General features: G+C 34.0%; 1 protein-coding gene across 13 annotated transcripts in view; it reads right to left on the reverse strand.

Annotated features, from left to right (window-relative positions):
- Nucleotides 1-26,058, reverse strand: part of LOC131079127 (uncharacterized) — a 71,226-nt gene that overhangs the window by 25,243 nt on the left and 19,925 nt on the right. For 3 of the 13 annotated variants that reach the window (XR_009113922.2, XR_009113920.2, XR_009113930.2), the window contains 3 exons: nt 3,588-3,630; nt 3,390-3,493; nt 3,168-3,279 (listed from right to left, as the gene is read on the reverse strand). The exons of 2 other annotated variants lie outside the window; for them this stretch is intronic. The gene's annotated coding sequence lies outside the window, so the exon portion shown is untranslated. Of the gene's footprint in view, nt 1-3,167; nt 3,280-3,389; nt 3,494-3,587; nt 3,884-8,315; nt 8,639-12,742; nt 13,145-26,058 lie in introns of those variants that run through there. 8 more of the 13 variants (XR_009113927.2, XM_058017012.2, XR_009113925.2 and 5 more) reach the window with 5 other exon arrangements.

Raw genomic sequence — 26,058 nt, forward strand, 5'->3', positions numbered from 1 at the left:
AGAATTACTTTGTCTCAAGTTTTTAGGTCTAGTTTCTAGTCACAAGTTTTGATCACCTTCCTCATCTCTACTATGTGATTGTAGCTTCATGTTTGATCTGGAATTGCCTATTCATATGAATTTAGGTCAATTTTTAATCTTTAGCCCTACATCTAGAATTCATCTTCATATTTGATATCCAATTAAATCCCCCTAACAAATACGAGTAGACATCAATCAGTATGGTCGAGGGTTTGTATATATATGATGTAAGATCTCATTGTAGATCATCAAGATATAGGAAAGGGATATGGATATGTAAATGTGCAAATAATATAATATCATTCGGGCAGAGGATTTGGTCGATCATTGAAGATCAAATTGGGTTTATGTAAAAGGATTTAGTCCTCCGGTATTGAACTTAATTGGAACTATATTCAAGCAATGGAGATGTTATCTTTGCAGTTCATTCATTCTTCCAAATTGTAGTCTGGATTTCTATGCAGTCAGCGAGACTCTTGTTGTGATGAGCGGTGCACTCTAAGTTGTTAGCCTTCCTGCAAGTGCAAGCCCCTCAATTGTAATTCACATACTTACTGCAGAAGTATTATCTGACTGTGGGTACGCTTCCCACCGTGGTTTTTCCCTTTACCAGGTTTTCCACATATATATCTTGGTGTCATGTGGATGGTATTTATTCTCTGATTATTGTTTATGATCAATTAGTTTATCTGTTATTCTGGTATTTGGTTTAAGCATTCCCGTATTAATGTTTTGGGTTTCGATATTAAAGTTTTAATTGCTAATTGTTCTGGTAACCTGTGACAACTGATTCACCTCCCCCCCCTCTCAGTTGTCTTTCGGTTATTTGAATTGTCTAATAGAACCACCATAAAGTTTTGAAAGACATCCTACAATAACTTTGTAACGATTACAATGTGGAGCTAGAGAAAAGTAATGATCTTAGGACAGGTTGCACTTATTAAGATGTGGTTTAGGGGAGAAGAAATTGATTATGTTTTATATAATCTTTCTATGTCTAGTGAGTTAAATATTATAGTAGATATAGAAGTCATTAGCTATATTGATAAATTTTATAAGCTCATATATAAGGATGAAATCTAAATATTTGTCTAGATGTGTAGCGAAAATTAAATAAACATTATTCAAAAAAGCCACAAGGAATTATTGTAAAGGTTATAAAGAATCTCCACAATGATGAAATTAAATTTGAAATAAATTATTCTCTTCATTTGTGGTAGGGCCCAACGAGACAACTATATTTTTATATTGCCTAAGGTATTAATATATCACTATTACATCTAGTTACTTGACAAATACAATAATTACATCATCAATACTAAACCTTTTGAAGCATTGTATTTGTTTTCAACTAGTAGTATTATGATTTTTGGGTTACAAATGTGGGGTCACGCCTTTATGGACAAAAAAATTCATATATCTTAAAGGTGGTTGTAGAGTGGTAGGGAATGACTATGTACATGATATACAAAAAGTCTACCAAAATAAATATGAAATTGACAACTCATTTAACAATTGATAATTTAATGTAAATTGTCAAATCAAAAATGTAAAAATTGACTATATTATCATAGCATTACTCAGATCTAGATTGACTCAACAAAAATTCAAGTATAATGGAATTTTATTACTCCAAATTTAATTTTAAGAAGTCAAGAAAAATATTATTTTCCATCTAATGGAGAACAAAATATACTTCCAAAACAAAAAAAGTAATGGAGTGGTAACCTCCCATTGTAGGATTATGAGGAAATGACCCTGGTAGAGCCCATGCCATCAATCCCAATTCCCAAATCAAGGCCTTCAACAATGAAAATTACCAAAATTCATGTAATTTTTCCCTCTTCTCTTCACTTATATGATTACCTTGTTGAATATCATGGTTCGCGTCATTTTTCTCATCTATCTACAACGAGATTAGATTATTGTACACTAATACCCTCTCCTAACATTCTAATATTGAATTTAGTGACTAATTACAAATTCATAAATTAAAAACTTCATCTTTATTTACTTTTCTTTTTAAGTATTTTAAAATTTTATAAGTACCAAACCTTGTCATGTTATCTCATCCATATTTTAAAAATATAATTCACAAGTTCTAAATCTTCACTAAATCCTTTCATTCTCAAATATGATATTCCCAAATTCCCAAATTATTAGATAGCAACCTATATTGAACTACACCTTCACAAATTACCCCTTCAAACCTCAAAGATTCATCTTCTTTAGATTAAGAACACAATTGTTGGTTTGTGAACAAGATCTCCTAACTACTCATATATTCCCTTAAGCAAACACTACAACAATATTTGCATAGCGCTAACACACTCTACAACATACTTTTAGCACACAAAAATTAACAATAAAACCACACCTACCTTACAAAGTATTACATCTTGAACTTTATTTCTTCTTCCTAAACACTCCCATGAGGAGTTACACCCAATCCCACTTTGATAGCATATTGAAATAATAAAAAATAGAACAATACAAAAGAAAAAAATGATACGCATTTTTTATATTTTCTCTATTCATAAATATGTATATTTTTATATAAACTCAATAATAAAATTCTATTAAAAACTATATTTTTCATCTTGACAAAGTTAACTATTTTCACTTATTAAGTTATAAGTAATCACTCCTAACAACACTAGTTCATAAGCAATCTTGAACATAAGACAAGATTGGAGCGTTATTGTCCAATATCTCCTCTCTTGTTAGAAGGCCGACATGGTTGATCAGTATGATAATATATAAAAGTTGCTTTCAGCAAATGACCTCGAATCTGATTGTAGATAGAGGGCAACCATAGAGGGAACCAAAACTTAAAATCTTATTCTTCCCTGAATATGAGTGCATCTTGCGGCTTTATTATCAAATCATACAAGCATTTTCCTCCATGAATTATTATTAAAATGAGAATCTTAAGGTTGAGGAGGACTAAAGGAAAAGATGACCGATTACTTAAGACCTGATAAGTTCTAAGGCGAAAAAAAGCATATCAAAAACTAAAAACTAATTTATCCACAAAGATAATATTTTTCAAGTTTGAGAGCTCAACGTAATAAATAAAGGTTTTCTGTCCAAATGACAACTTGTAGAAATCTAGATTATGAGGTTAATGGCACAAGGAACCTTACTGTTACAGGGCATAATTGAGTTTCAATTAGTTGGGTGCTTGCTTGTAGTTTTGTTGCTGTCATCCTGCATCGTAATCCCAATGACCACTTGGAACTTTGTTGCATAAGCTACCTAATATAGACGGGCACATTAAATTTCAGCGACTGCTAAATTCTACCACATCAGGTCAGTTCATACAAGTTGACAATTTCGATTTACAACTTTAGCATCAGCATACTAACCTAATCACCCTGTGAAATGTTTCTTCTCACGTGGTCTCATCCTTGTAAAATGATTCTTCTTTCGACCAACTGTAGTTCCACTATTATTTACTGCATCAATAGTACTGTGCCATATACCAGAAAAAACGAGAAGAATATATTAAAACACATTATTAATTTGGCTTCATCTTGTAAAGGAGCTTCTGATTAGAGTCTCACCCTGTATGAGAAGCGTTGAGAGAAGGCCCGCTAATTTCCCCGGCTGCCACTTTATGAGAAGCTTATAAGCAGAGATGACACCAAAATATTGCATTGCTTTTAAAGCAGCACTTCTACGTACTTCGGTGGAACAGAAAACATGATCACATATTTCTAAACACTTTGCCTTGTGTAAAGATGTAAATCATGAATGTTTAATTATCAGAAACCTTAACAGGTGCTCTTACACTCCTAGGAGTACAATAAAATGTTCATTCATTGAATAAAGCTTCAGCGCGAACCTGGAATTTGATGGGCTGTTATAGGCCATAATTTTGGACCAAAATCTTTTAGTGCGTGGACTTGAGCTAAATTGAGATAAAAAATATGCTTTGCCAACTTTCATAGATAGAAACTTGTCACTGAATCGCGACATAATAATAGCTCTATTTATTAGCTTTAAGCAGTTAATTTACCGAATCGCGACATACTAATAGCTCTATTTATTAGCTTTAAGCAATTAATTTGCAATGTTCCTCCTTGGAATTTCACAGTTCGTGGCATGTTTCATGGTTTCAGGCATAATGTACAACTAATTTTTTTTAACTAATTAAGAGTTTGAATCCCTTATCAAACAGAATTGTAGTTATGACCAGGGAAATTTTTAAGTAAATTGTAGACTTTAAAATGTAAATAAATAAATGATTTTTAACTTGCATTGATATTTTATTATAACGTTATAAATCAGAAAGCTGCAACTGATATGCATACACTAAATTTTTAAATAATAAATCTCTAAATCAGCTGAAAGTCGCTCGCTCCTTAATATTCAAATTTCAATTTTTCACCTCATATATTTATATTTTTTTTATTCATCCATGCTTAAGTTTTTCGCTGTGATTCTCTTTTCATCTCTATTATTAATTGAAGTTTGAAACACCTCTAAAATATAGATATGTCTCAATCCATTTAAGGAGCTAGATTTATAACGTTTTATATTCTTCTAGATTATACAAATTGAGGATGTGTGTGCTTGTTCAAAGGAAGACATTAATTAACAGTTAGAAAAGTTTCAAGTTCATGCACAGGGATTACATAAAGAGAACCAAAAAATAGTCTTGAATTGCCATATAATTCCTTCACCTATGTAATTCCTGAGCATGAAACTGTTGTAGATGTTTATGTCTGACAACTTTTAAACTGTTCATTCAGGTCTTACTTTGAATAAGCATGCGTCTGTTCATTCAGGTCTTCCTTTGAATAAACATGACATCCCTTCCCGACAAAAAATATGAAACAAAAATTAACCATTCAACTTTTTGAATGGAAGGAGCTACATACATATGGAATTGTGAAAAGAGAAACAAAAAATATGCCTTCCACTACATATATAATTCTTTATTTTTAAGTAACTCCTCTGCGCGAACCTGTAATAAATATGTTGAAGCATAAAAACTTCTAACTGTTCATTCAGATATCCCTTGTATAAGCGCACACACATCCTTTTTGATGAAGAAATATGAAAAAATTGTATATGTAAATCAAAAAGTTATTTATAACAAAGAAATTCCTAGCACTTTTAAGATTGATTTCACATTTTGGGCGTGAAGTGGTACAGATGTTGAGTAACGCGTGCTCATAATTTCAAAATCTGTAAATTGATCTTTAAATGTTTGAAATTAAAATTCAAATAGCAAGATAACCTATATCCAAACGGTGGATCGGAGCGTGCTATTGATTAAAAAACTTGAAATGATTTAATCAAAATTATCAATATAATTTATATATTTAATTCCTCACACATGGACACAAAACAGTGAGAAGAATACGCTTCCATCGAGCATAAGGTTTGAGGTCGGCCCGGTATAGAAAATACATATTGCATCTGATAACATTCAATCGAAACTCTATTCTAACATTTTGTGCCATGTAATTGCTTGGAAACAAAATGTGTCAGCTGTTTAAACACTTCCAATCTATGTTCTTATGGACACTATAATTCCGTAAATTTTAAAATCTTTAAAATATTTTCTTGTAAGGACTTAACTGTATTAAGTCTAAAACTATTTAAACAAAAAAGGTTAGTTTTGTCAGTTGTCAAATCTAATAATCGCATTATCAATCGAGGAATGTTTTAACTGTTTAAACATAATATTTGGAGAGGACTTTTTCTCATATCCTGAAATCGCAGGTGTGATTCACAATATCAACTAATTGGACAATGAGTGTTTCCTATATTTTCGGCACAGCCCTTATATAACATTCTTTCGCATCTCTAATAGCATGTATTTAGTTGAATAACCGTATAACAGCATAAAATACCTGATGATTAGCCCAACTCTTGGCAAATTTCTCAACCTATGAAGTCCTAGTTTACATTTACAAGTCCCAATTTTGCGATAGATTTTTACCCTGAATTAGACCATAAATCTTCTCAAAAACGCATCCTGTCAAAACTAGAGCTTCATATGCGCTTTAAACTGTTCTAACCGAGTCATAAGAAAGCACTTAAACTTCAAAGGATACGTCATAATTCTGAAAAGGCGTTATAATTATGTAGGCTTGCCAAAAAAATTGATGTGTAAAATATAGAGGGCAGCCCGTTATACCCTTTTCAGTTTATCGGGCAGCCTAATTTATTCTCTTCTTTTAATTTAAAACATAAAGACAAAATATCTAAATGTTAAGCAGATCTTTGTTAAAAAAGAATATATGTTATATGGCAAAAACCAGGGTTGAATTTAAGGCTTGCGACAGTAAACTTATCACCCCAACTAGCTGCTCCAACCATTAATAGCTATTTTTAACAAACTATTACAACCATTTACTTCACAAATTCAATCAGAAAAAGATCAATATAAGAGCTTGAAACATGCTTCCAAATTTCCAACTCGAACTCCAAAAGCTCACCGATGGTTTTTTGCCTTGGCAAGATATGTGGAGGTAACTTATCACTATGTATTTATATGCGAACATTCTTTGATTGTCCCTAAAGGCAGAAGAAACCTGGATTCTATCAATAGCATCGTCTGATATGAGCAGTTTTTTATTTTATTTTATCAGGTAATCTCTCAAATTTTTGCTATTAATTTTTAAGCAGACATAAAATTCGAATAGGCTGTATAATTGTTAAACAAGTGATCAAATTTTAGAGGAAAAAAAGTTTAACAGGAGCGCATATTTAAGATGGGCGAGTCTTCATGGTCATCTACTTGCGCGTTTTTATTACCTCTCCAGAGGTCAAACTTTTCAAAACTGTTTTTTTTCTCACACTAACTGTGATCTTCAGAATAGATTACAACTACTACCCACATGTCTCTTTTTCACGGAATCAAAAAGAGTTTCAGATGACGAACTCTTCATAACCAATGATTAAAGTGTTAAAGTAGATTACCAAAATCATTGTGAACCTCAAAAGGAAATTATTGGAAGCTTTATATTTAAATACAAAATAATGTGTAAGCTTGATTTTAATTTTAATTTCTTTGGGTCAGCAATAGATATATTCTTTTATTTTTTATGTCATTAAAACAAATTATTTCTAGAGGCTATTGTATTGATAAATTTTACAATAATAAATAAAATTAGAATAAAAGTTTTATATTTGAATATTGGTCTACAATGAAATTTATGAAATTTTATATTCTTTTTAGAAAATAATTCTCTAAAATCTTTTTTATTATGAGGATCAAAGCTATGTATATCCATTTATCACAAAAGATAATAACAGTCCAACACAAAACCTTTATTTGATCATAACTTTTTATTTCAATACACTTATTAAAAACTGACATTTTTATTTCAAAAATATAAATAAATTCATTAAGATTTATAATTTTTTTTCCTTCCAAACTCATCTATAAAAATATATTTTTCTTACATTTTAATTAATGTGTTTTAATTTCTAATAAAAATTATATACAAATTTCAAATGAACCAAAATTATCAAAGGCTGACGATTTACTTTACTAATTCACAAGTAGTTTGCCCGTGGTGACAAACTACTCTGTCTACATTAAATGAAACATGTGCGTGTGAACCATTTAGGCTCGTGTAATAAATTATTGTCAAGCAGTGGTTACCCGCGATACATGGACTACGAAGATTTAAATGTTGATAAGCACCAAGTTGTTTTCCAGAAATGATAATTATGGAGAAACTTTAAACACGTATCAACATATGAAACGATACTGACATATTTTGTCGGTTCCCAGTTGAAATTATTGGTAATGATGAATGATGTTATTCACTTCTTCATTTTACTGGTTTCAATGTTATTGCTTCAACAACAACGTAATATGCCATTCAGGTAAGACAGTAAAGAATTGCCCATTCTAAGAGAATGGCAATGAAGGTTGAACTACAATATTCAAGGTGCAGTTGATTTCCAAATGACAAATTTAATAATGATGCATTGCAAAGCAGTGGATGCATATAAAAACTGTCAGCTACATCCTTGAGTTCTAATAGTTTTGAGATTAGTATTTTTTTTAAATGTCTAAATTTTTGTATACGTCACATGATTTAATTTGTAAACAATATATATGTTAAACTGATATACTGCACTGTTAAGTTGTCAGTTATCGAGTAGGAACGGGTACAACTACGAAGGACAGATAATGTTATGGCAATTTTTCCCTTTGGCTATGGAAACGGGTTCTTATTTATATATATATATATATATATAAAATTATAAAACAGTGATATCATAATTGTTAATAAATAAATATTTAAATATTTCAGAATTTGTAAAAATAAAAATATTCTTAAATTCATAAATAAGTGATTTGTTAAAATGTTAATATATAATGAAAATTACAATCAATATATAATAATCTTTACATTGCTCTTCTTTGAGAGTATCAAAGTAAACATTTGGTTCAATTTCATTTGATCCACAATCAGCAACAGCAGCACTCCTAATAACCACCTCATGTGCAAAAGTTGCCTCATCTATAAAGACTTGGGCAAGTTGTACAATTGTAGTATCCAAGTCAGCACATACAAGTTAGATCCCAATTCTTTGTTACCCCACATCGTAATTGGGGCTTTCATATGACAAGAGACGCAAGCTGGAGTGCACAAAGACCAAATCCTCAGTTTTTTGCATCTAATAAATTGTGCTTAATTGAGTGGATGAATGAGCACATACAACATTTACAATTACAAAACATAAATTATAATTTACAATATATAATAACACATGAAAGATGAGAAAGAAAAAAAGATGCATAACTGAGAGCAAACTTTTATTGCAAGAGGCTACAAATAAATAGCCTTAGCCATATATGCACCTCCCATCATGAGTAGTTTTTTTCTTTTTTTCTCAAAAAATACAAAAATCACGATTTTTTGAAAATATGAAGTGGCCAAACTCACTCAAAACAACACTTTATATACATACATCTAAGAATTCTTCTAAATGCAATCTTGCAGCCAACAATAACCTCTTCATCCTTATATAGTATATGGTGCCACCCTCCTTAACAAAGAAGGTATATCTTTGCCATAATGCTTTGGAGACAAAGCAAATGCTAAGAGATGCAAGTGCAGGATCATCATGCTCCAATGGTCAACAGTTATCCTTTGCACCCCTTTGAAAAATGCTTTTGTTGGTTCGTGCTCCTTGGTTTCTATCATAATCGCTATTTTTTTAATGCAAAGAGCTCATGCCATAAAAAAATTCACCCAAAAACAAGCAGTCTATATCAAACATACCCAATCGTGCTAATGATGGCCTCCATGAAACTGAAAACATATTTCACATGAACACAACACTCATCATCTACGATCAATTCTTTAATTTTTGGGCTCTCTATATGCTTGACTACCTCCATACACTCCAAAGAGTATTGAGGATCATAACACTCAATGCATCTCACACCTTCATAAGTTGTCGTTAGATGATTTTGTGCAGTGAAAATCAAGTTTCAACAACTTAACATCACACACACACATACACACACATGTATACGTATACGTCTACATATACGTGTACGTGTACGTGTACATGTACTAAAAACTACAATTACCTTCAACAACTTAAGTTAGAGAAACACATGAAGTTTTTTGTGAGATATCATGATTAGTCACAATATTTGATCTTCTCAACTTTCATGTAGATTTCTTTGACCCACTCAATCTCTTTGTCAATCTCTTACACTATTAAGTTGAGTGAGTAGGCAACACATGGTGTCCAAAAATGTCCATACATGCTATCAACTACAAAATTAGCTGCTCTACCATTTTTAGTGTTGTCCATTATAACTTTGACAACATTGTTGAGTCACAACATTTCGATAGATTGTAAGAGAATATTGTAAATGAAAATTACATCCTTCATTATCCCCTCACAATCTACTACCTTTAAGAACATCATTCATTTAAAGGACATTACAATGACATTAATTAGTTGTCTATTTCTGTAATCTTTTCATCCATAAAAAATAACGAACACATCTATTTTAAGCCATGTATCCCAAATTGCTCTGAATTATGCCTTCACTAAAACTTTCTCCTTGACCCATAAAATGGCGCACAAGTTTTCATATCTAATGCAATAAACAAGTGCATTTACAATGGTTAACCATATCCTACCAATATGGTGATCTAACAAAGTTGAGAGGAATCCCATTGTCATAAATGCAACAAGCAATGATAAAATCACTAACCTCCCTCATTTTATTATTTAAAGGCTTTTCCAACAAGCCTCTTTTATGCAAAGAGATGGGACATTATCTTCTCTAGATGATGGTTGCAATGCCATGAAAGGATGTGGGCCAGCCAATGGCGATAAACCACTCAGAGGTTTCTACAATCCTTTCTTAGCAACAAGATGTACTCTTTCCTTTGATATATTACTTATCATTTATAATCCTCTTTTCCTTAATATACCACATTGTTTGTTGCTTTGGCAACCTTTTTTTATTCAGTCCTTGACAAATTCTTACTCCCGAACTGTAAATAGCACACAAATGAGCTTCCACTCAAGTGTGTGAGCTCATATATTCATTTTAACGTTGGCTACACCACCGATGATAACCACCACCAAGAGGAACTTGTTCAATCATTGCCGTATGTTTACCAAAAAGGAAGTTGTTAACTCATTGCCGTATTTTCTTTTAACTATAATATTATAAATGACCCATCAAATTCATCAGAGAAAAGTAATTGTAAGCACTATGAATTATAAAAATTCATATGAAAATAATTATTTGCAAACACTAGAGCTGAACCAAATACCACAAAAAATAGGAAGCTCCAAAATAAATGTTTCCAAGCAGGAATAATACTAGTATAAATGACCATGAAGTAGTCTACCTGGTACAAGCTTTCGCAGTGAGCTCTGGTGGATTACTGTTAATTGGTATTCATGGAAGATGCATCAAGAAGATTGGCTCATACCAGCATACAAATCTCTGTGAAGAATTTACGAAGAGCAAGTCTTAATTACTGGCTTTTGAAGTGATCGTTGGTGGATTACTGTGAATTGGTACTCATGGAAGATGGATCATATAGATTTGACCCATATCCACATACACATCTCTTTGAAGAATTGACGAAGAGCAAGCCTCATTCACTTGGTACAAGCTTTTGCAGTGAATATTGGAGAATTACTGTGAATTGGTACTCATAGAAGATGGATCATAATGATTGGTTCATGTCCATATACAAATCCCTGCGAAGAGTTTAAGTGCTCTTCATATCCATTTGATGCACACCTCGTTGAAATGTCGTAACCAGACAAAATACAATTTAATGGGTACTTGTATTGCTGGAGCAAAGGTCTGATTGTGATGGATGCACCCTCTTTATGAGTTAATCTTTAGCTTATTAATATTGCCTTCGTCACTCAATCTGCCAATTCCATGTGAACTTAGTTTTACAGATTTACTTGCAGGCAACAATATATTTTTCGCTAAGGCATGTAGAAACACTCTTATGCGCCGCTTCTCATTAAGAAATTATCTCCTCTACCACTGCATCCTCCCACACCCATTTTTAAATAAGGCAAATATATGTCTGAAGAAATCATTTAGAGGATTCTCGGGCGACAGTAACTGGAGAGAAAGTGGACAAATGAAAAAAGACGACAGAAATAACTAGATAAAAAGTGATTTCAGATCTTAGCTATTGTTAAACAAAAAACCAAAGATAGGCAATAGGCAATCCTTAAGCCAGAAGAATGCAGTGCATAGTAATCCTTTTGGAAGCATCAACAGGCAGTAAATCAGTTTTCTGATTACATAGATAGCCTGCAAAACCACTACAAAAGCAGAAGCCAAATCATTTCCAATCGTATGTATCCAATCGATGCTGGAGATTCAACCTGAGGGGATAGAATCTGGGAGAGAACTCCCTTCAAGATGGACCAGTGTACAAGCAGCATTATGCCTCTTGTGTGAATGAGTGTAGTAGCCTTTCTCACACATGGCAGCAACAGATCATTTTTAGTAGGACCTCTATAAGAAACATCATCAATGGTGTTTATTCGATGCTTCCAAAACTGATTACAAGACCATTATCCTTGGTCTCCTTTGTAAAAACTTACAATTACATGGTCCAATTTTGTTAGACCGTTTATGATAGTGGCAGCTTTGATTTGTCCCTCGACATTGTGCTAAGAGGGGAAGATCACGGTAGATACGAGGTGGATTGTCATGTTGCCGCAGCTGAAGACCCCTAAAACCTATTGCATTTGAGGATTTTGAAAGTTAGGCCAATGATGGGTGAAATTTTGTTTATTCTGGAGGTCGGGAGTTGAGGGTAATGATCTGAAAGGAGGGGAATATATCGGTATAAAAATATTGCGCAAATGAGGAACTCAACAGTAAATATATTATTGTCAAAAAAAAAATATTAAATTAAATTTTCTATAATATATTTAAATTGGATGAATTTGATTTCGTGGAAAAATTAAAAGTAAATAAAACAAATTATACATGTTTTATTCATTTATATGTATTTATTTTTAATATTGTATTTATATAGTGTAATTATTGTTTAGGTCTAATTTTACTTTGTGTAACAAAAAAAAATTTAACTAATTTTTTTTCTAGTATTATTACCTAGACAAATATCTCTTGGTTTGTTAATGTTTAGATCTTTTTCTAGAATTTGAGTTCGTCTTTTGACACAATAGTGCATAGCACACAGATTTACATGGAAAAACCTAGTAAAAATATACCGGCAAATTATCTTTCGTATTGATTCTCAGGAATTACAAAGTTACAAGAATCTTCAAAACAATCTTCAAAAACTGTACATCAAAACATGACTTCGAGCAAGCCTAAGACAACCAAGTTGCAGAGCCCTACTTGAAGACAACTTACTAAATATAGTAGATATGCCTCGCACATCTACATATCAAAATTACTATTTATAGTAAGTTTCCTAACAAAACTTTGGACTAAATATAGTAAGTATGACTCACACAACTAGCTAAGAAGGCCATGATGACTCAACCACTGCTATATGAGAATCCATGATGACTCAACCATGTGGAGAAAATGATACTCAACTTCAATGTGCTTCATTCTACCATGAAAGCTTGAGTTCCTTGTCATTGTAGTGCAACTCTGAATAAAACATTTTAAATTTGTAAATTAGGTCTTATTAAGTATAAAGAGCAAATAAAGAAACATAAACTCTGAATTTAACAGATAAATGTTGCACAAAAAAGAAAGACAGAACACAGCAATTACATGGTTCACCATTAATGACTACATCCATAAGAAAAACAAGGTAGTCTCCATTTTATTATTTGTTACAGTAGATACAAGTATATCCTCGTCAATTAATACAAATGTTTTTGAAGTCTCCAAATACATAGAGACAACAGTTTGAAACCAAAGTGCATCCTCATCACTTAAACAAATGCTTTTAAAGTCTCCAAATATGTAGAGACAACAGTTTGAAACCAAAGTGCATCCTCATCACTTAAACAAATGCTTTTAAAGTCTCCAAATATGTAGAGACAACAGGAAGAAACCAAGAAGCAAGGGAAGAAAAATGGTCGATGACCATTGGCACTTCACACACTCAACAATCCCCAATTAGATATCCAAACCACTGCTGCAAATGATTACACTTAGAGATATCTCCCACTTTTCAAACTTATTGTCATATCTTGACGAGGCCAAGAGAAGCCCTCCGCTTCTCTTTTTTGACAACCTTTGTAAGTGCATCAACACTAGTATCTTTTCCAACTTCAGCTTACCCTCTTCAAGAGCACTTCGGATGAAATGATATCAAGCATCAATATGCTTAGTGCGAGATTGATGCTTAGTGCGAGAATGAAAGGCTGAATTTTTGGACAAATTAACAGCACTATTGCTATCACTAAACAGAGTGAAAACTTCCTATTTACAACTCAATTTTCCAATAAAACAATACAACTATAACATTTCCTTAACTCCTTTGGTGAGTCTATTTTGGTAGTAGAGAGCACTACCACTAGTAAATCTAGAAACCCAATTGATCGCTGCCCCTCAAAATATGAACACATAACCAATGGTAGATCATCTTTTGTCCAAGTTGCCCATCATATCAAAATCAACAAAACCTTGCAGTTGAGACTCTTCTCTATAAATCATCTTTTGTCCAAGTTGCCCATCATATCAAAATCAACAAAATCTTGCAGTTTCAACTCTTCTCTATAAATATCATAATATGATGTGAAATGTCCGTCAAATATCTCAAAATCCTCTCCACTGCTTGCCAATGACTCTTACCAGTATATACCCGGTAACCACTCCCACTACATGAACAATGTTGAGTCTTGTACAGACCATCACATACATAAGGCTTCCAACAACAGAGGAGTAAGGCACTCCTTCCATATTATTCTTTTTCTTCGTGTTTTAAAATAGTGCAAATTGCCTTCGCATTATTCAAGTGAAACCTATCCAAAACTTTATCAATATACTTGTCTTGTGACAATTTATATTCTCTTTTCTACCTCTCTTATATTATCATTCTAAGAATTTTCTTAACGGCCCCTAGATCGTTCATCAAAAATTGTTAGCTATTATTGTTTTAGCTTGCTAACATTCATGTTAGTTCCAATCACTAGCATATTATCAACATATAGTAACAGAAACACAAATTCGCCATTCTCTAAAATCTTGTAATAAACACATGAATCAGATTGACGGGTGGAAAAATTTGGTTCACCCATCAAAAAATCAAACTTTAAGTACCATTCTCATGGAGCTTGTTTCATCCATCCAAAATTCATTTCAATTTACAAATTAGATTCTCATGTCCTTTTTCGAAACCTTCTGATTGTTGCATATATAACTCTTCTTCCAAATAACTATGTAGAAATACAGTATTTACATCATGTTGCTCCAGATTAAGATCGTAAACAGCAGCTAATTCCAACAGTGCGTGAATAGTATTCATTTTAATTACATGTGAAAAAATTATAATGAAATCAACACCCTTCTATTGGTCAAATCTTTTCACCACTAATCTGGACCTGTGTCGTTTTTTTCCACAACCACCTTCTTGTTGACTTCTCCTGTGTTGTCCTTGACGGCAGATTAGTTGAATCTCATTGGTTGTGGCAGATATTTTACAACACGTGACCATCTTGTTTTATTAGTCTTACTGAAGGTATTTGATTTGACCTGGACAATGATGTGGATGAATAAGATGATGTGGCACAAATTATGCAGATCTCAAAACAGAATTATTTATTGAAAGTTTTTTAATGACTTTATGTTTTTAATGACAGTGATGTGGATGAATAAGATGATGTGGCACAAATTATGCAGATCTCAAAACAGAATTATTTATTGAAAGTTTTTTAGTGACTTTATGTTTTTATTGCCCGGGACTTCAAAGATCTTTTTATTTTGGCAAAGTATTTTGGTTTTCGAATACAAAGAAATTAAGCCAAGATATTTTCTTCATCACTTTAAAATGTTTCAAACCCTAGCCAACATCATAGCACTTTCTCAGACAGTTTTTTTCTTGGTAGCGTTTTTCAAGATGCGGTGGGTTTATTTGTTTTCCAGGCACCATTGTAAAAGTGCAAGAGAACGTGAGTTTTATTTCAAACACTGCTCAGTTTTTACCTTTACAGTTGGAACAGGTAAATCTTTGGTATCTTGCAAGGATTCTTTGATTTTGGAAATGAAGAATAAAGGCTATTATTTTCTATTACTTGCGTATATTTCTGGACAGCTACATTGTTTCAGTTTATTGTTAAATAACTTTCTAATTACTTTTATTTGCATTTTAAGATGCAAACCAAAGTAAATAAGGAAGTTTTCAGTTTTACCGTCTTGGGTTCACTGAAAGAGGAATCTTCTTCATTTTTTTTAGTTTTTCAGTTACAGCGGTTGGGTTAACCCCAACTCAAGGAGGTGATGACCTTGAGTTGGTGATGTTCACGAATGAAGGATGGCTTCATTGTTCTATCTATATATATATTTTCTTTGCTTAAAGCAAGGAGTCGGGATTGAAAAATTCAAATAGAAAATCTCTTAAAAACAGAAAAGTTTTTGTATATCTACAGTATTGCAGATGATATTTCAGTTTTTGGGCTTAACAAAGGCAGTATAGTGGAAGGAGTTGGTGTTGGTGCTCCTATGAAAACAGATGTAACAGAGTTGAAGATTCGATGTTAATGAAAAACAGGTTCGAGTGGTTTTTCTACCCCATGAGGGTTTTCCACTCAGGAAAATAATTGTGTCATGTGATGTCTCATTGTTTTGTGCATTTCAGTTTATCATATTCTTGTCAAGCTCTGATACATAATTGGTCTATTATTTGTCATATTATCTATCATGGGTTATGCATGTTTATGTTACATAAATCTGTTTTATATGGCAGTGGGTTTTATTGCAGCACTCTGGTAATTTTCAGATTTCCATTAATTGCAGCACTGGTAATTTTCAGATTTCCGTTAAAGCATTAATAATGATTGTTACTCCTCAATAGAACAATCTATTTGAATGTTTTTGAATATTGTTTTAGTGTTGTATTGTGAGTGTATCTTCTAGTTATTTTTAATTAGAAAGAAATCTATTCACTCTAATTCACCCTAATTCACCCCCCTCTTAGAGCGTTTCCACTTCCAACACTTCTTTCAACTTGTATACCCACTTGTGTTTTAAAGATTAATTATTTTGGAGGGAGACAGACCAAATCCCATGTGAAATTTGTTATCAGCGAGCCCATTTTTTCTCTCATGGTATGCATCCAGTGTTTGTAGTTTGATTCATTACACGCTTCTTCAAAAGTAGTAGGCTAAGCTTGATTGAAAGCTTAAAAAACAATGTAAATAATTATCATATTTTGATAGGGCTTTGCGCTCATTGATAGACCTCAACTGAGGAATTTGCACCTGTCAAACACCACGTACATCATTGGTATTATTGGTATTAAACAAGTATGGTAAGGAGGGAGCCAATTTGAATTAAGGAACATCATATTTTTTTTGTGGAAAGGCCGCTCACCTACTAGCTGCAGCAAAATTGGAACTTCATAGAAGTTGAAACGGTAATTTTGAGACCCCTATGCACATTCTTCTTAAATCATTGAAAACACTTGCAAAGTGCAGAAAACGGTTCCAAACACTACCCTCGTGGGAGAGACATTGCAATATATGAAAACTTTTTCACAAGGAAAATCCCCCATTCCAGAAACACATCACTTCATTATCTATAAATAAAGTAGTTACAATGCAAATGACAACACTAGGTTTCTTAAACAGGAGTATACTACAATCAATCCTACACTTGGAATGATTTTGGCAGCTCAACTTCACTTAAATAACACTTCTCATAAGACTTGATACATTAAGCTCTCCAAGACATCCAATTTATAGAGAAGCCAAGCAAGAAGGGAGCTTTTAGATTAACCCAAATAAATGGGCATCCAAAACCAAAGCACACATTTCCCAACAACTTGTAAGCATGCAAATGACACTTGTATATCATTTTCTAGCCCCTCAAACATACTTCCAAACTTGGGCACCCAAAATTTACAATTATAAGGTATGATAGATATTCCTATGCACCTAACAATTATCATAAAAGTTGTCATAATTAACAACACTTACAACTACAAGACAATCTATCATAACCAACTATTAATAGTTCATTCTATTACAACTCATCAGAACCGAACTTGGGCGCCCACCTTCTTCATGCAAAGGGGTCTCTACACGCTTGTCCATTGTGTCATAAAGTTAGATTCCTACGTGTCATAACTTGTCATAAGTCATTATAACTTCTTACATATTACCTAAAGTATCGACACATGGCAAAATAACTTTACCACAAAGTGGGATGCCTAGCTCCTCATATGAGGACAAAACCATCCTTAGCACATCCCATGTCACCTCCTAGCATGATGATAACTCCCCAAGACAAGTCAAACTAGAAGACAAAATAGGATGTGTAAGAAAATACAATATAGGCATCAATTAAATACATTAAATAAATAAATCAATATGATGAAATATAAAGGTTGAAATACCTTAATTTCCAACAATCTCCCACTTATCAAACACCTTAGTATAATCAATATGAACAAGATTTAATTGCTAGAGGCTAAGATGCCCATTGACTTCAAACACCATCAACTTCTTTGTGCTCACAGGTTTTTTCAATGCATCTATGACATTCGTCAAAGAGTCAACTTTCCTCAATTTCACCATCCTCCACCATATCCCATACAAAATGAAATTGAACATCTTTGTGCTTTGTTCTTGCATGGGAATTCTGATTCTTTGCTAAGCAAATGTCACAACAGATTAATTATCCCTACATCAAACTTATTATCTCAACATAATTGTCTAAGCCAAATAGCTTCACTACAAGCATGAATAGATGTTAAATACTTTGATTCTATCATGGACAAAGCGGCTACAATTTGTTGCTTACTCATCCAACTAACAACACCACCATATATAGTGAAATCATAACCATGGTAGATCTTCTACTATCAATGTCACCTACCTAAACCGAATCCATGTATAGACGATTACTCATAAAATACCGAGGCCTAGTAGGATAACCATGAAAATACAAGGAATACTCAAAAGTACCCCTCAAATATTTGAACACTCTCTCAATTGCAACTCAATGCACCCATCAAGGTTTAGCCACATAACGACTCAAGACTCCCACTACTTCGACAAAGTCTAGTCTAGTATAGACCATAACATACATAAGACTGCTAACAATACTCGCATATGGTACACTGATTGTATCCTCCACCTCAATAGGAGATTCAAACGACCCTCCACAGAGAACTTTGTTCCTTGTGCAATAGAAACTATCATAGATCTACAAGCTGGCATGTTGAGTCTTTCCAACATGGAATTCATATACTTACTCTAGCTCAACCAAAGCTTTCTATTAGATGTGTCCCTTTTGATCTCCATTCCTAGAATGTACCTAGTTATACCTAGATCTTTCATTTCAAACTATGCTGACAACTGAAACTTCAAGTCACAAATCAAATATCCATTCTCAAACAATAACATATCATCCAGATACAATGCAATAATGAGAATGCAAACACTATCAATTTTGAAAAAACACAATGGTCGAATTTAGACCTCTAATATCCCAAACACAACACATGGGTATCAAACTTTGGGTACCACAACCTACAGACTATTTTAGACCATACAAAGACTTTTTCAATTTGCAAACCAAAGTTTCTTTACCTTTCACCATGAGCTACTCTAGTTGTGACATATAGGTTCCTTCCTACAAATCTCCATCAAGGAATGTTGTCAACATATCCATATGCTCAATTTCCTAGTCATGAGTTGTAACAAGTGATAGCAAGAAATGAATGCATGTCAACTTTGCAATGGGAGAGAAAATCTCACCATAATCTATTCACTCAACCTAGAAATACCCATCTGCAACCAACTATGTTTTTCTTTTCTCAACACTGCCATTTGGACGTAGCTTTTTCTTGAATACCCATTGCATCCATGAGCTTACCTCCTTCAGAAAAAGGTACCAGATCTAATGTATTATTCTTCTTCAAAGTTGTCATCTCTTCATCCATGGCTTTCATCCAAGAATATGCACTACTCATACTCGTAGCCTCTCTTATAGTCCTAGGCTCATCAGTGTTAGCAATCAAAGCAAAAATGCAACTAGAATCTAACATTGAATAACTAAACCTTTCTACTTGCCACCTAATTCTCATACACCTCCTCAAAGACCGAGGTTGAAGTTCTTCATCTTCTGCTGAATTTTCAAAGCTACTAGAGCTCTCCTCATCACCAAGTCTATTAGGAGTTTGTGGTTCCTCTTTCTTAGAGGTAGAAGGAACCTGAACTACCTCCTTATTTTGTTTCTCCTCTTCTCTAGTAACACTTCTTCGATAGAGAAACTTCTTTGTCATTGAATCCCAATGATTGTACCCTTTTACATTCACACCATAGCCGATAAAGATGCACTTAATAGCCTTGTTCTCCAACTTAGATTTTTTTTCACTCAGAACATAAGCATAAGCCTCATCATCGAATACCCTAAGACGTCTCATCAAAGGCTTCTATCCTAACCATGTACCTTAGGTGTCTTATTAAAAAGTGTTTATCTAGGAGATCTATTTACCAAACAGCAAGCAATGGATACAACTTCAGCCCAGGACTTTTGTTCAAGGCCAACACCACTAAACATGCTCCTAGCCCTCTCCATCAACGTCATGTTTATCCTCTTCGCAACTTCGTTCTATTGAGGAGCGTATGGAGTTATCTTGTGCCTCTCAATCCCATAGTCCTTACAGAACCTATCAAGGTCTAGCAAATAAAACTCAACACCATTGCCAGTCCTTGAAGAATTAATCTTTCTACTAATATTATTTTCAACAAGAGCCTTAAACTCCTTAAACCAACTAAAGACTTCATACTTGCTTCTAAGTAAATAACAAACGTCCTTCTACTTATGTCATCAATTAATAAAACAAATATACTAGAAATCAAATGAACATTTAAGGGACCAAAAACATCAAAATGTACGAGATTGAGAACTCAAATAAAACTAAACATGGTTTTGTTTACCATATATGCAATGTTTGTAGAAGTCAAACTCGATATTACAATCATCAAGCCCCTCAATGAAGCTTTTATTCTTTAGGATTTTGAGACCCTTCTCACCAATGTGACCAAGTCTTTGGCTCCATAACACTTTCTTCTCGACTAGAAGCTTCATCTCTAAAAAAGTGCCACCCTTGGGCACTCAAAAAGCATGACCGTTAGATGTAGAAGAAATAACCCTCTTCCCAACACAATCTAACAGTGAGGATGAAGAATCCAAAGCCCTCATCTTTGGCAACACAGAAGTACTATTACATTGTACATGAAGTGCATCCAACTTATATAAGGTGCCAATTTGAACACCCTTAGCAAGAACTATAGCCCCTTTGGTCATCTTGCATCCACCTTGTGAGAAAACAACTTGCATGTACCCATATCACTCAATTTACATATAGAAAGTAGGTTTCATGTCGAACCCCAGTTATGAAAAACACCATCGATCCCCTTCACTCTACCATCAAGGAATCTAATCTTCACTCTTCCACAACCAGCAATATTCAAATGTGAGTCATTGCTAAGATAAACCCTCCCACCATCATATTCTTCATACTTCATGAACCAACCCCGATTTGAGGCCATATGGAATGATGCACTCGAATCTATCAACCACACATCTTTTGATGCACGTGTTGTCAAGGCTTCAATAGATGTTTCACCGTCATTCTAAGAGGATTTGTTTAAATTTGAATCAGAGGGGTTTCTTTTCTTCTTCCTCCTTACATTCTTTCTGAAAAATGATTGGATTTGCCAAAGTTCCAACATTTCACCTTGGACTTTCAAAGAGAATTAGATCTCCTACAAGATTTGGGTATGCATCTTTCACCTTTCTTATCCTTCTTTCCTTTCTATTTCAATCTACAACAAATTGCAAGAGCCTCGTTAGTTGACTCAGAAGTCTTTATCCACATCCCTTCGAAAAGTAATGATGCTCCCACATCATCCATCTCGAACTTGGTGTTTGTACTCCCAATAGTCGTAACAAGGTGATCCCATGAGTTCGAAAAAAAATACAATAGTAGCATGCAACGATCCTCTTCGATCTTGTCACCAATAGAACCCAATGGAGCAACTATCGTATTGAATGCATTGAGATAATCAACAATGGATCCTTCTTCCATCTTTAAAGAATACATCTTTCTCATGAATAGCCTATTTACCAAGGATTTAGTTTGATAAACATATCCAAGTTTCTTCCAAAGAAGTTGTCCTATATTCTCTTCGTGGACATTTAATAAAACAAAGTTTTCCAAACAGAGCTTTATAAGGTCCTTAGCTTTACAATCCATCATATCCCAAACATCCTGGGCCATGGTGACAGGTTATTCTCAAAATATCACAGCCCATATATCTGAATCTGAGTATATCCTCAATTTTCAGCTTTCATAGGTCAAAGTTGCTACCATTAAACTTCTGCATCTCAACTAATCTAGATGTACTTTCCATCTTCCTACAACAAGATTTTGAAAACTACTCTGCAAAAGCTCCTCCTCAAACTAAGATCATAACAAAATACCAATTACCCAATAATAGACCAAAACTGGCCAAGCTCTAATACCAACTGAAAAGAAGTATAGTGTGGAAAACGCTTCCAAACATTGACCTAGTGGGGGAAATATTTCAAATTCATTGTATCCCAAACATAATGTTCCATGGTGATAGATTTTGCCCCAAATATCAGAGCCCATAGATCTCGATCTATGAGTATATCCTTCATTTTCAGCTTCCAATGTTTAAATTTATTACCATTAAACTTCTCCATCTTAACTTTTCTAGATGTGCTTTCCATCTTCTTCCTATAAGAAGATTTTGAAAAATACCCTATAAAAGCCGCCACTCAAACTAAGATCTTAACAAAACACCAACTACCCAACAATGGGACCAAAGTTGGCCAGGGTCTAATACCAACTGGAAAGAATTAGAGTACGAAAAATGCTTCCAAACACTAATCTAGTGTGGGAGAAAATTCAAATTTGTCAAACAAATCTTAACTACTACAATAAACAAAACACATATAAAAAGAGATAATAACCCTCTAGATAGAATATTACACTAAACACATGATATACATGAGGAAAACCAAGCCATCTACTATAGCCATACAAAAACACAACATTGCCAAAAAGCCTTAAAGCCTTATACATTGAGAAAATAGTGTCATTCCAAACTATAACAATCTTTTTTGAAAAGCATTTAAACAAAAAACACATTCTAAATTATTGGAATCCTACACCTTCCTCGTGGCTTTCAAAGCTCTGTTGTTCCAGTAATCTTTCAGCTTGAACCTCGGCCCTACATTCATCTTTGTCTCTGCAACCTCCTTCCCCTTCCTTTGCACCCTCCTTCCCTTCCCTTCACACCACCAAGTCCTCCTCTTGAAGAAAAAATTTGAGAGACTCCCACCCAATATACACCTTCCCCATTCTTTCATCACGATACATTCCCTTTGGCCATTGAATAAACGGTATTAGTTATTTTGTTGTTTCTTCCTTCACATCGTGCTCCTCATCCTCGGGAAGAAAACCCACACCCACCATAGCCCGAGCAAGCACAGACTGCAACGTATACAACCACTTCTCCTCTACACAGCCTTTCACCACTCACTCCACTTCTTCCTTCTTCCCCACTTCAAGGCCTCATGCCACCAACATTGACACAATGGTGATGTTGGTCATGTATCTGTGTTCAATTTCCATGAACTCCTCACCGAAAATGACCTCCATAATCTACAAGAAATTCTCCTCCCCATGCTTAAATAGCCCTCGCATTCTCTTTTCCAAAATTTGCCCCATGAAGGCAAGCTATTATCATGGAGTAATGAGGGAGAAAGTCGTCTCCATGAAAGACAGTTCGCCACCCTTTGCTTTAGTTAAACTCCACCACCCGTAGCTTCACCTGGACACCACCTTGAAAACAAAAAAGAGTTAAACTGCACATAAAACCCTTGTCACATCTAACTGCCACCTTGCCTTCTCATAAATGCCCTTTGCCTGCGGCAACACAAAACCATTACAAACATTAATTTTGACCCTCGTGAGAAAGTACTCAATCCAAAGTGATGTCATTGATTGCCTCAATCATACGTCATCCATCCTCATTGAATGAAATCACCCAATTTGAAAGTCAATTTGCTAACTCATTACCTACTCAGGCCAAATGACTTATCTCATAATCTTCAAAGGTTTCCAAAATGGATTTGGCAATGGTCACATATTTATTGAGTTTCCAAGCATGGATATCACCTTTATTGGTTGCATTTAGTATTATTTGAGAATCCCCTTCAACCTGAATTTTATTTAGTCCCACTGCTTTGGCCATTTTTAACACTTCAATCGCAGCTTGAGCTTCAACCTCATTGTTTATTCCTTCCGCTAGCTTAGTCACACCAAGCATAATGATATTACCATCCCAATCCCACGGGACAAAACCGGCCCCCAAAGGACCCAGATTGCCCTTGGAAGCCCCATCAAAATTGACCTTATACCATCCGAGCTTCAACTTTCTCCACACCACTTTCTCATGAGATTTTGAGAATGGATTAACCCGAGAAGACCCATTACTAGGTCATACAACACTTTGTATTATTTGTAAACAAAGCAGTTACAATACAAAGACAACACTCGGCTTCTTAAACAAGAGTGTACTACAATCAATCCTACATTCAAACGATTCTAGTAGCTTTACTTCACCTACAAAAAAACTTGTCATAAAACTTGATACATTAAGCTCTCCAAGAAATTCAATTTATCAAGGATTCAAGCAAGGAGGAAGCTTCTTAACTAACCCAAAATAGATGGGAATCCAAAACCAAGTGGCACATTTCCCAACCATCTGTAAGCATGCTTTCTAGCCCCTCACATACCTCAAAAATTGGGTGCCCAATACTTACTATAATAAAGTATGAAAGATGTTCTTACACACCTAACACCTATCATAAAATCTATCCTAACCGAAAGCACTTACAAGTTGTAAGAGAATCTATCACAACTAATTATTAATAGTTGATTCTCTTATAGCCTGTCATAACCCAACTTGGGCACCCACCTCCTTCATGAAAAGGTGTCTCTTCACACTTGTCTATTTTGTCATAAAGTTATGTTCTTATGCATCATAACTTGTCATAAGTTATTATAGCTTCCTATAGGCTACCTAAAGTATCGACACATGGCAAACAAAGTGGGATGCCTAGGACAAAAATATTTTTGTCACATCTCATCTCACCTCCTAGCATGATGACAACTCATCGTGCCAAGTCATGTTAGAAGATGAAATAGGATGTGCAAGAAAATATAATATAGACATCAATTAAATACATTAAAAAAAAATCAATGATAGGAAATACTAAGGTTGAGACACGTCTTAGTTTTCAACAAACATGGCATTGGAGGATTAACATTTAACTGCGTCAAAGTTTGGAAATTGGATTGAAATGTGTCGTCGCTACCATCAAAGATGTCATCTAGTGACACGAACTCTTTTGAAGATATCCTTTGTTCTTGTAGACCAGATATTATTTTCTCATTAAAGATTACATCACAACTTTGTGTAACTTGTTTAGCAATTGAATCACATAAATTGCAATTAAGTTGTTCTTCTTTGTAACTAATAAAAATACATCATTTTGACTTAACATCAAGCTTCGTTCATTTTTGCCACATGATAATGAAGGCTACACACCCGAAAACCTGAAAATGACTATATGAAATTCTCCATCCTTACCACTTCTCCAAAATTTCAAAATCCAATCCGAAGGATATACTTTGGTTAATCAAATAGAGAGATGTATTAATAGCCTCTACCCAAAACTATTTTCCCAAGCCATCGTTGGAGAGCATACTATGAGCCCTCTCCAAAATTGCTCTTTTCAAACTCTTTGTTGCACAATTTTCTTGAACAGTGAAAAGAATAATTTTGATTCTTTGAATACTATTATCTGCACAAAACTGAACAAATTCTATGAAATAAAACTCAATTTTTAAGCACTTAATTTTGTTACTAGTTTGGTTTATAAAAAGTGTCTTAAAATTCTTAAATTTGCCAAAAAATTTAGACTTCCTATTTAACATATAAACCCAAACTTTCTTAGTGCAATCATCTAGAAAAGTAACAAAATAATTAAACCTACCAATTGAAGTTACCTCTATGGGACCAAAAACATCCAAATGCACTAGCTCCAATGGTCTTTTCTTCTAGGCATGTCCCTTCGTAGAGAAGCTAATCCTCCTTTATTTTTCACAGATCAATGCTCACACAATTCTACATCAACTAATTTCTGACTTGGAAGTTGATCCCTTTTGTGCAAAATCGGAAGGCCCTTTTGGGTAATATGATCAAGCCTGTTGTGCCAAAGTTTCATGTTGATGTTTCCAACTGCCAGTACAGATCACACTTCAACACAACCTTGTAGCACATACA

Source organism: Cryptomeria japonica, chromosome 10, assembly GCF_030272615.1.
Source record: "Cryptomeria japonica chromosome 10, Sugi_1.0, whole genome shotgun sequence".
NCBI lineage: Eukaryota > Viridiplantae > Streptophyta > Pinopsida > Cupressales > Cupressaceae > Cryptomeria > Cryptomeria japonica.